Raw genomic sequence first — 12,291 nt, 5'->3', positions numbered from 1 at the left:
CTGCACTTACTGCCAGGCAGTAGCAATCACATAACAATACTCTGCTAACTTCACCTTTTTCCAAATCCGCCACAACTGTAGTGCCTTACTAATTCATTTACTAACATTGCTTCAGTCAACACTCAGTAATAAAAAATACTCAGTGTCACAAGAATTCTAAGTTACTATTTACAAGAATCTCATTCTCCCCTCAAAAAAAAATCTATCACTTATATACAGACTAAAATAATTTACCAAACAATGCCCAAGATACAAAATAACCTTCCAGAATCTGAGCATATTAGACTCAGAACCAGGTAATGGGGTAATAATTAGCACTGCCACCATTCTTGTACATTCTATCATAGTATATGTGAATGATATTCTAAGATTCCAACATGGGATTCTCAGTGCTAAAAAGAATTAAAAACACAAAATGGAATTTCTATCATTTACTAATAATATAAATGGACAGAAACCAACAAAGAAGCATACTTTATTCATGTGGCTATTAAGTGCTGACAAATAAGAAATAAGAAAGACAATCTTATTTCACAAAAGTAAACTGAGAGGCACAGAGAAGAGTCAGCTAGATGGAGCTTTCATCCATTTACTGGTTCACTGGTTCACTCCCTAAATGCTGTGATGGCTGGGGCTGAATCCAAGAGGCAGGAACTCAATCAAGACCCCTCAAATGGGTGGGAGGAACACAACTGCTTGAGTCATCACTGATGCTCCCCAAGATACGCATCACCAGGAAGCTGGAGTCAGTTGCCAGAGCCAAGCAGCAACCCAGGAACCACAATACAGGACAACAGGCATCTCAACGGCTAAAACTGCCACTCCTTTTTCTTCTTGTGCCTTCCTTTGTTTCTTTCCTACCCCTCCTTCTTTTAGGAATACTTTATCCCAGATATTTTATAGCTCTCTGCTCACATCTCATTTGAGAGTATTTTTAGTAATTACTCTTCATCAAATCTTTTCAACACACTCAATTTCTCACAGAAACATCACCTCTTATCCTTGATTTATAAAACTATTTAAATCATGTAATTAAAATAAGTGGTACTAGCCCGAACAGCCTTGGGAGCACAAACCAAGTAAACGATGCTCAATAATCTTACAGCTTAACTGGTAGAATATGTGACTAAACGTATTAGCAAGTAGGCTTTCAACATGCTGTATTACACGGCAGTAGATAGTATCCTTCAGCCGCAATGGGTTCGCAGTTAATACAATCGATTCTTCAAAGCAAAAGTTCCCTAACACAGGCTGCCGCACTGAAAGAAGTTAGTATTAAATGGCAAATTTAGAGTAATGATACACAGCTCATTTACTATTCAATCTAACAGTTAGACTTCTTTAAAAAAAAAAAAAAGAAAGAAAGAAAGAAAGAAAGCATCATTACAAAGTCCAATCTTGAATCTCTTGGTTATAAAACTTAAAATTTTGTGCAGCTCCACTAAAGGTTCACCATTTTATAAAACTTAATCTATTGTACTCCCCAACAATACTGTTTCTTAATATCTGTAACTGTCTTTTCTTCATTTCAGTTTAAAGAGTTTTGCTTTAGGCCCAGTGCTTTGGCATAGAAGGTTAAGCTCCTGTCTGCAGCACCGGCATCACATATGGGTGCTGGTTCTTCTTGCTGCTACACTTCTGATTCAGCTCCCTGCTAATGGCCTGGGAAAGCAGTGGAAGATGGCCCAAGCACTTGGGCTCCTGCACCCACGTGGGAGCACCTTCTAGGGTGTACAATAGCAGGAAGCTGGATCACAAATGGAGTAGCTAGAACTCAAACCAGACAGTCCAATATGAGATGTGCGCATCCCAATCGATAACTTCGGCACCAAATGCCTTCCCCCCCCCCCAAACTTGTATTTCTTGTACATACAATATTCAGGGATTCTGGTTTACACTTATTATCATAGCTGGTTTGGGACATGAAATTATTTTGTACCATTTTTTCAGCTACCTATCAAGGTTCTTTGATAGAACAACCTATGTAATTTTTCTTCTGTTTCTGTAAGAAAGGGACAATCTGTACCTTGAAGGTTACTTAAAATTTGCCAATCAAAATAGTTCATTCTGGTGCCTCATTTGGTATAGAGTTGATGGGTTTCTAAGGAGAGAAACAGAATTATTTTGGCAGGACTTCAGTTTTTTTGTTTTTGTTTTTTTTTTTTTTTTTTTTGACAGGCAGAGTGGACAGTGAGAGAGAGAGAGACAGAGAGAAAGGTCTTCCTTTTGCCGTTGGTTCACCCTCCAATGGCCGCCGCGGTAGCGCGCTGCGGCCGGCGCACCGCGCTGATCCGAAGCCAGGAGCCAGGTGCTTCTCCTGGTCTCCCATGGGGTGCAGGACCCAAGAACTTGGGCCATCCTCCACTGCACTCCCTAGCCACAGCAGAGAGCTGGCCTGGAAGAGGGGCAACCGGGACAGGATCGGTGCCCCAACCGGGACTAGAACCCGGTGTGCCGGCGCCGCAAGGCGGAGGATTAGCCTGTTGAGCCACGGCGCCGGCAGGACTTCAGTTTTTTTAATGATTACTGCTTTTTCAGGTTTTCTATTTCTTCAAGTCAATCTGATAAATTAATTTTTTTTTAAAAAAAAGAATTACCATTTCATATTGTTAAGCTTATTGAAATACGGTTACTCAAATAATCCTAAGATTTAAGTCTACAGAATCTGTTTGATTACCTCATTTTTGTTGCTTTCATTATTTATCAGTACCTTTTATCTTGATCATAGAAAATATTATATGCACTCTGCATCTTTTCAAATAATTAGCTTTTTTTGGTTGTCTAACCTTTCTTAATTACTTTTTCTGGTTTAATTTTTATTTCCTTCCTTTACTGTTTTGGTGGGGTTATTCTTTTCATTCTTCCTTAATAGTAAGTTTGTTTTCAGTGGCTACTTGTTTTCTAATGACTACATGTTAGGCCGAAAATTGCCATCCAAGAACCAGTTTAGCTGTAGCCTGCATATTTGGATGTATAGCTTTTTCTTTATCATCGAATTACATATTTCTCATAATGCTCACTATGCTTCCAGAGGTATTTAGAGATGCATTTTTTTCAATCCTTTATTGTTGTTTTATTACTTGTTAAAAGATTTATTTATTTATTTGAAAGGCAGAGTTACACAAAGAGACAGAGATCTTCCATCTGCTTGTTCACTCCCCAAATGGCCACAATATCTAGTGGTGGGCCAAGCCAAAGCCAGGATCCTAGAGTTTCTTCCAGGTCTCCCACGTGGGTGCAGGGGTCCAAGCACTTGGGCCATCCTCCATTGCTTTCCCAGCCACAGTAGCAGGAAACTGAACTGGGAAGTAGAGCAGGCGGAACACGTACTGCCTGCCCATATGGAATGTAACAAGTGGTGGCCTTACCTAGGACACTACAAAGCTGGCCCCTGCTACTTTATTTTAATGGCATCATGGGAAAGCACATGGTTTATCCCCTCTTTAGAACTTGTGAAGACTTCTTTCATGTGTAATCAATGTTTGTAAATATTCTACATATACGTAAAAGCATGTCATTATGTGTTTCTTCAAAACATGCTTAACAGTATGATTCTAATCTTCTACACACTTGGCCCTTGACTTCTTAGAAAGTTCAACTTAATAGTTTGTCAGCTTTACAAGTGTACCCATATATACAACCATTCTGTTTTTCACTTTCAACACAGTATTCAATAAACTGCATATGATATTCAATACCTTACATAAACTGCTTTGTTTTAGGTCATCCTGCCCAGTTGTAGTCTAAAATGCATGCTATGGGGGCTGGTGCTGTGGTGTAGCAGGTAAAGCCACTGCCGGCAGTGCCAGTGTCCCATATGGGCACCGGGCTCAAGTCCCGGCTGCTCCACTTACGATGCAGCTCTGCTATGGCCTAGGAAAGCAGCAGAGGACAGCCCAAGTCCTTGGGCCCCTGCACCTGCTTGGGAAGACCTGGAGGAAGCTCCTGGTTCCTGGCTTCAGATTGATGCAGCTTCTGCCATTGTGGCCAATCAAGGAGTGAACCAGCAGATGGAAAGACCTGTCTCCTTCTCTCTCTCTCTGCCCCTTCTTCTCTATGTAATTCTTTCAAACAAATAAATAAATCTTTAAAATAAATAAATAAAGCGCTGTGAGCACGTTTTGGGTAGGCTGAGCTAAGTTAGTCAGTGAGGCATATGAAAAATGCATTTTCTAATTATGGTATCCTGAATTTAGGGTGGGTGTATGGTGACATAATCTCATCATAAGCTGTGGAGAATGGAGAGTTGAAATCCCCCAGTGAAATAAAGAATTTATCATTTTTTAAAAAAAATTATCAGGATTTGCTATAAATATTTTTAAACTATTGTGATATGGACATTCCTGTTGCTAGAGCATTTCTTTAGCATTTTGAAATTATTTTCCTTATTCTCCTCTATCGCTTTTTTGGCCTCAGAATCTACTGCTGTACCAGTCTTCTTTATGATATGATTTAACTGGCACATCTTTTTTTAAAATGTTTTAAAAGATTTATTTTATTTATTTGAAAAGCAGAGTTACAGAGAGAAGGAGAGACAGTGAGATCTTCCACCTACTCATTCACTCTCCAAATGGCTGCAACAGCTGGGGCTGAGCCAAGAGTCGGGAGCTTCTTTCAGATCTCCCACACGGGTATAGGGTCCCAAGCTCTTGGGCCATCCTCCATTGCCTTCCCAGGCACATTAGCAGGGAGGTGGATCAGATGTGAAATAGCCAGGGCTTGAACTGGAGCCCATATAGGATGCCAGCGCTGCAAGTGGCAGCTTAACCTGCTACACCATAACTGGCACATCTTAGTACATCCATTTATCACTTTTTCTGTCTTCTGTTTTTAAGGTATGCCTCTTTCAAAATGATTGGGTCCCTGTCTCCCACATGGGGGACCTGAATGGGGTCTTGACTCCCAGCTTCTGCCTAGGTGCAGCCCCAGTTGTTGCCAGCATGAGAATGAACCAGCAGATGGGAGTACTAGTGCACTTGCACGCTCTCTCTGCATCTCAAATAAATAAATAATTTGAAAATTCCTTCCTAAAAATCCAATCTGAGAGTCCCTGCTTTTCCCGGTGCATCTAACCCCTCTCTGCCCGGGATTACGGATATATTTGGCCTCTTGCCATCATATCACGTTATAGTTTTACTTCCCTTCCTTCTTGTGTTCTCCGCCCTCTTCTTTCCTGATTTATACTGAATATATTTTCTTTCTTTTCCCTCTAACAGTTTGGGAGTTACATATTCTCTTTATATTCTTTTAATGCTTGCTTTCCTCACTAAAAGAAATTTACATTTTTCTAAACATTCTAAAGTTAATGTCCCTAAATCATTCCCTAACAGGAAAAAGCCCTTACATAAATTCTCTTCCACATACAATAATTCCTTGAGTTTGATGGAATATATGTTACACTCTGGCACTACGTATTCTACAGATAAAGTTCTGTGAGAAGACTCAGAGCTAAGGTATTTTGGACTGGAATTAACTTAAAGATATGAAAATGTTCCTACTATTCTGATAAGCCACACAAGATTTTCAGATCATGAAAACAATCCAACCCAAATTGACTGTATGCCCTGATATTTAAAATTGTTAATGTACAGCACATCTCCTGTAGTCAAGCAATTACATATCTTAAATTAAATAACTCTTGAGACTGGGATCATTAAATACTGAATTAAACATACATTAAAAAAGATCTCATGCAAATAGGCTGTTACAGTAAAACAAAGCATCAAGAAGAAGGAATTTCTACCAACATGAAATTAATAGGGTTTCAAATTAAAAACATATAAGGATAAAAGAAACAAGTCAACCAAAGGTGGCTGTCCAATCTACTTTAATATTTGCCACAAAAAAGTAAATTTCCTTTTTTTCATAATTCAGTCTTTAGATGGAGCTTAGCACAGCAGGCATGTTCACTTAGGGAAGTGAGGCAGGGGGCAACACCTGGGAAACTGGTTATATACCAAGAGATAAATCCAGTAAGTAAATATGTTAAGGATGATGGGGGCTAAGTTTATCATTTTGGAGAAAAGAATTAAAATCTTGAATAGAGAAAAGGCTAGAATGAATTCTATAATAGAGAAATTGGAACTAAAGGTTTTGATATGAAATCACAGATACAGAAATAAATTTAAGAGGGATGGGCATGCATGCATGCAACACACACACACATCTACCTCTGTCCTCATGACAGCAGTGAGCATATTTGGCACACAACCCTAGCTTCAAGTGCTATTATCAGCAGGCAGGATTCCTCAAAGAAACAAGTAAAGCACTTAAAAAAAATTATGGGAATATATGAAAAAGACATAGAAGCCAGCTAGAATGTTTTTTATTAGGTAATTTTTGGACAATTTGGACAAAATAATAAAAATAATGAATGAATGATAACCATTACACATAAGAATTTATGAGCATATGCTTATATAAATAGGGAGAAAAGTTTTCCCATAGAATGACAAAAATAGCATGATACAATTAGAAAATCAACATCTGAAAGTCATCTTAGTGATAACTAGTTAAGAATCAACTGATGCTAAATCCAGCAAGTGAAAATTTGATGATGAAAATTTACATAGTTTCCCCACAAAATTATTAGTTACGAAAAAGAAGAAGTGTAACTTCACAGTGGAGAAGCCTGGCAATGCTGTCAAGTGATCAAAGTTAACCTCAACAGGCAAGACACAAATCAAAGCTGTGTTATCACCTAAGATGCCATGTGGAGTACACGGCATCATTGCTTTCATACTCCTGCCAAAGACGCGTGATCTGAAGCCAGCAATGAGGAACTATCAGTAAATCCAAACTCAAAACATAGTATTCTGCCAAAGTGTCAGACTCTTGAATACCAAAGAAAGAAGAGAAATTAGTTCAGACTGGAGAACAGTAAAGTGATATAACTAAAAATAATGCATGATCTTGGATCGGATTATTTTGTTTAAAAGGACATCGTTGGCCTGTGAGTATAAAGTAAAATAAGAATGTTACCACAAAAGTTAAAAAAAAAAAGAGGGGGGAAGAGAAGGAAGAATCATTATGTTCTTTATTTAAAAGGTAGAATGGAAGAGAGAGATCCCTCATGCTGCCCAATGCCCACAACAGCCAGGGCTGGGCCAAGCCAAAGCTAGGAGGCCAGGAACTCCATCCAGATCTCCCTTGTCAGGGCAGTACTTGAGCTATCATCTGCTGCCTCTCAGGATGTGCTAATATTAGCAGTGAACTGGATCAAAAGCAGACGTGATACTCCAATCCAGGCATGCCCACCCATAAGGGACAGTAGTGGGCATGCAGCCTTGTGGTTAAGACGTCAGTGTTGAGGCAGGTGTTAGGGTCAGTGTAAGCTGCCACTTGGTGATGCCAGCACCCCATGTCAAAGTCCTCATTCCAGTTCTGACTACTTTGCTTCCAATCCAGCTTCCTGCTAACATCCTGGGAAGCAGTGAATGATGGCTCAAGTACCTGGGCCCTCATATCGCATGCTGCAGACCTGGATGGAGTTCCTACCTCCTGGCTTTGTCATGGCCCAACCCTGGCTGCTGTGGGCACTTGGGGAGTAAATCAAAGGATGGAAGACTACTCACTCACTGTGTTTCTCCCTCCCTATCATTCTGCCTTTTAAGCAGATGAAAACAAACAAGTAAATAAATAAAAGATGCCAGTGTCCCGCATCAGAGAACCTGGGTTTGAGTCCCAGCTCTGGCTCTTGATTTCAGCTTCCTGCTAATACAGACTGGAAGTAGTGGTGACGGCTCAAGTAGTTGGGGTTCTGTCATCCACATAGGATATCTGGATTGAGCTTCTGATTCTGGCCTAACTCGCCATCTGGGAAATCAAATGATAATTAAAAAAAAAAAGGACAAGAAAAAATGGGGATAATTATGCTGTCTCGCAAAGTTGTTCTTAAAATGAGAATATGTTATACTGAAGATAATTGGGAATTGTTATAATTCCTTGATATTTAATGAATACTACTATCAAGATTTAGATAGAAAAACATTTAAGTGATGTTCCTGAATATTTGCATGCTTCCTGACTTTGAATCCATAAGCTGAAAATTATCTTTACTGTACATAGTCTTATATTGTTCAGTTGACTGCAACAAGTTGGCTTAATCCATAAGCAACGTTTATGACACATAAATTTTCTCTTCTGAAAATCTAAAATTAAGAAAAGAAATGATGCCTCACTGGACAAGTGAGCACTATATAGCAATCCCAGCAGTTAGGATTCTAAGCACTGAAAACAATCAACAGCATTTAATGCAGTCAAAAGCAAATGAAAAAAGAACAGGGAGGATTAATAAGCTGACCATCCAAACAAAAAGGAAGAAGTAACTTCGTGAAATACTTCTATCTTTCTGCTTTACCTCTTCAATACTTCTAAGGATATTATAAGTTTAAAAACATGTAAACATCTAACTAAGCCCAGCAGAGTAGGGATCTGATAAAGGTCAGCTGCCCCACCTCCTTCCCTTCTACTCAGAGGATGAGTATCTGTATCTATAAGTAATACTTATAGATAAGCAGCTTCTGGAATTCTTTCAGATCATGTCAATACTCACACCAAGCTCTCGATAGTTGGAGACCACTTTATTTAAAAGCAGCTAATAAGCATAGCTCTCCTTGTTTAAACTCCTCACATGCTGCCCCAAATAGAAAGGTACAAGGTACTCAAATATACACTGCTTCTTTTGAACAGGATAGATTAAAATGCATAAAATTAAAATGAATTAAAATTCTTTCCTCTAAGACTTCCACACCTCACCAGGAATTAAGCAGTTATATGATATGAGCAATTAAGACATTTTTTTTTTAAAGATGTATCTATCACATTGTTCATATTCTGTACACCTCTATCCTCATTTGGTCAGTCAGGTAGTAATTAATGAAAGATTCCAGGGGTAAGATGAAGCCCAAGGGACATGTCAGGTTTTAAGGCATTGAAGGCATTTTACAAGAGGAAGGAATTTTCATTATTTTCTTTATAATTTCATAATTAGTATTTCATTAAGACAATAAGCCTTTATGTAGCCCCAAACCAGACACTTGAAACACCCTAAGTTTTGAATAATACTCTTTGTTGTTAACATCATTATTTTTTCTCATTAAAGGTGCCTTTTATTTTGAGCAGTTTAGTTTTTGAAAAGTTTTAGGAGCTTCTTCCAGGTCTCCCACATGGGTGCAGGGGCCCAAGCACTTGGGCCATCTTCCACTGCTTTCCTAAATGCATTAGCTGGGAATTGGATTGGAAGTGTAGCAGCCACGTCTTGAACAGGCGCTCATATGGGATGCTGGCACTGTAGACAGTGGTTTTACCAGCTATACTACAGCACCAGCCCCTAGAAATATTTTATAAACATTTCTTGAAGGAGGATAAATTACATTTTTCAAATAGCTAATCTGAGGGCAGCTGTTTGGACGAGTGGTTAAGACACCACTTGGAACACCTGCATCCCACGTCAGAGTACCTACATTCGTGTCCTAACTCTGCTCCTGATTATAGCTCCCTGCTAATGGACACCTGGGAGGCAGCAGGTGCTGGCCTGAATGGTTGGGTCCTGGCACCCACATGGGAGACCGGGATTGAGTTACTGGCTTCCAGGCTTTGGGGGGGATTGACTCAGCAGATGGAAGGTTTCAGTGGCTGTCTTTGTCTCTGTCTCTCTCTGCCACGTTAATAAAAATAAACTTAAAAACTTTTTAAATAAGTTAATATGATTCCCAGGGTTTGAATTACTACAGAAGAAGCACTACCTCGTTTATCTCTAAAATGTTCAAATTTGGGGATACGGAGTGAATTCAGAGAGGAAATGATTCCACCATCAGTATCAGCTAACATGGGAAAGCATAGATTTATGATTGGATTTTGACTTAAAAAAAAAAAAAAAAGGAAATGAAAAACAGGCTTCACAGCTTAGTATTGGGCTTTTGAAATCAGCAAGAATTGGATTTAAATCTCAGTTATAGCTTCCAAAGTTTTTATCTCTGAGCCATATTTACCTCTTCTTGTAAAACAGGCACAGTAATACAAGAGCTCTTCCTTGGATTAAATAATATGTATAAATTTTCAAAAGTACAGACCACTTTATTAATAGTGCTTAAATACAAAATATTTTATGTGGAATAGATAAAACCATTGTTGTCTTCTCTGTTCCCATATTAATATTTGAACTTGTAACTAAAAAAAATTGACATGAAATAGGACTATGGTTTATTTACTCCTGAGTTAAAAAATTTAACATAAAAACAAGAAACCCACAGGCATTCTGTGCAAGAGTCTGATCTCAGCTCTATACCAGCCAGCTGTGTTTCTTTAAGCAAGCTACTTAGTGACCTTTTAATCTTCACTTAGGTCATTTGTAAAACAGTAAAATAGATCTTACAGTATCATAAGATTAATTTTATAAAAATATTATTTATATATTTCTATTAGACTATCACAGAGATTATTCCTGATGTTATATTACCAAAGAATAAAGACACAAAAATATATTTCTATTTGCATTAGTGCTGAAATTTTTCAAGAGACCAGAATATAATCAAGTAATACAAGGGCCAGTTCTAAACTACTTTCCATTGCTGGCTAGGTCACAGGCATCCCAAATATCACTTTATCATATCAATAAATATCAAACAAATTTCAGAGTTAAAAATGGAAAAATATATATCTGATAAGTCATCTTATTAGTCATTCCACAAAATTAAAGGCAATGGTTATAACACCTGGATTTATCAGTGGCTACCAAGTTAATAGCTTTACTTAGCAGAAAATATTTACCAGGTATAGAAAGACTGCATTCTTTCTGTGAACTGATTCATTGAAAATTGAGAGTAGTTTGGTAAATAAAAAGGCAGGAAAGCTCTTCTTACTTTTCCAGTCTATGAACACAAAAAGAGAAAAAGGCAAAACTGAGTAAGCTGCATGAAATAACCTAACACTTTAAGGGAGAACAAGTATACACGGTGGGGAACACTGGACTGACTATTCATCAAGGCACAGCCAGCCACCTTAAGCAGGCATTTCTCCTGTGCTTATTTCCTCATTTACAAAATAGGGATACTGCTACCTGCCCTTACTACAGGAATTTGGAAGTAAATAAGAAAGATCATTGAACATGTACTGCTAGGTGTTATTCATTCATGAAGTTTTCTTTAAAGGGTGCATATTTCAAACATTAAGGAAATAAAAACCCCAGAACCTGAGCTCTCGATCAAATCCATTAACTGCCTCTCAGATTTACAAGTATCTTCTCTAAATGGCTTCACATATGCTCTACATAGCTGGATGACAAACACAGATAGATCAATGTAGGATGGTAAAGTACTCTGAGAAAAGATACAGGATTATATGCTGTATTGGAAAATGGCACACACAGATGTGGAAATTCACCATCACTGGTTAACCAACATCGTCATGCAATCTCACAATCCCAATCAGTACAAAGTTCAAGCAGCTTCCACCAACAGAGGAATTGGTACAGGTACTCGCCCTTATTTACCATAGTGCCTGTATGGTGTAACTACTTTTGGATTAGAATTACAAGTAAAATTAATAACTGATCAAGCAGCATATAATGAAAATTTTCTAAATTTTATAAAACAATACTCAGTGCTCATGTAACTGGCCATAATTTTTTTCCTATACAGTCAAGTCCGTATTTCATAAAAGTCTGAACCAACAGGATAGGTTCAATGATGCAAACAAAATAAAATATGGTAATAGATTAAAATATATTCCAAAAAAGGGGGTTGGGTATTTTTTCTATCTCTGCCTTTCAAATAAAATGCAAACAAATTAATTAATTAATTAATTTAAAAAGAGATGGACATTTGCTGCAGTGGTTGAGATGCTGCTTGGGGCCCCTGTACCCATATTTGTAGTGCTTGGGTTCAAATCCTACCTCTGCTTCTGATTCCAATTTCCTGATGATACAAAGCCTGGGAGGCAGAGGGTGATGTCTAAAGTGTTTGGGTCCCTGCCACCCAAAATGGGAGACCTGCTGAGTTCTAGGTCCCTGCTTTGGCCTGGTCCAGCCCTAGCTATTATGGTGGGCATGTGGGGAATGAGCCAGCAGATGGAAGATTGCTGTTTCTATGCCTTGCAAATAAAATAAAAAAAAATTTTTTTGACAGGCAGAGTTAGACAGAGAGAGAGAGAGAGAGAGAGAGAGGTCTTCCTTCCGTTGGTTCACCCCCTAAATGGCCACTACTCTGTGCTGATCTGAAGCCAGGAGCCAGGTGCTTCCTCTTGGTCTCGATGCACGTGCAGGGCCCAAGCACTTGGGCCAGCCTCCACTGC

General features: G+C 38.6%; 1 protein-coding gene across 6 annotated transcripts in view; it reads right to left on the bottom strand.

Moving 5' to 3' along the window:
• The window catches only part of POU2F1 (POU class 2 homeobox 1), a 182,637-nt gene that overhangs the window by 94,955 nt on the left and 75,391 nt on the right, over positions 1-12,291 (bottom strand). Inside the window, exon 1 of one of the 6 annotated variants that reach the window (XM_062192681.1) lies at positions 10,771-10,844. The exons of the other annotated variants lie outside the window; for them this stretch is intronic. The gene's annotated coding sequence lies outside the window, so the exon portion shown is untranslated. Of the gene's footprint in view, positions 1-10,770; positions 10,845-12,291 lie in introns of those variants that run through there. 6 annotated transcript variants of the gene reach the window in all.

The sequence above is a fragment of the Lepus europaeus genome, chromosome 5 (genome assembly GCF_033115175.1).
Source record: "Lepus europaeus isolate LE1 chromosome 5, mLepTim1.pri, whole genome shotgun sequence".
In the NCBI taxonomy this organism is placed as follows: domain Eukaryota; kingdom Metazoa; phylum Chordata; class Mammalia; order Lagomorpha; family Leporidae; genus Lepus; species Lepus europaeus.
This window is presented reverse-complemented; position numbering and strand designations above follow the sequence as displayed.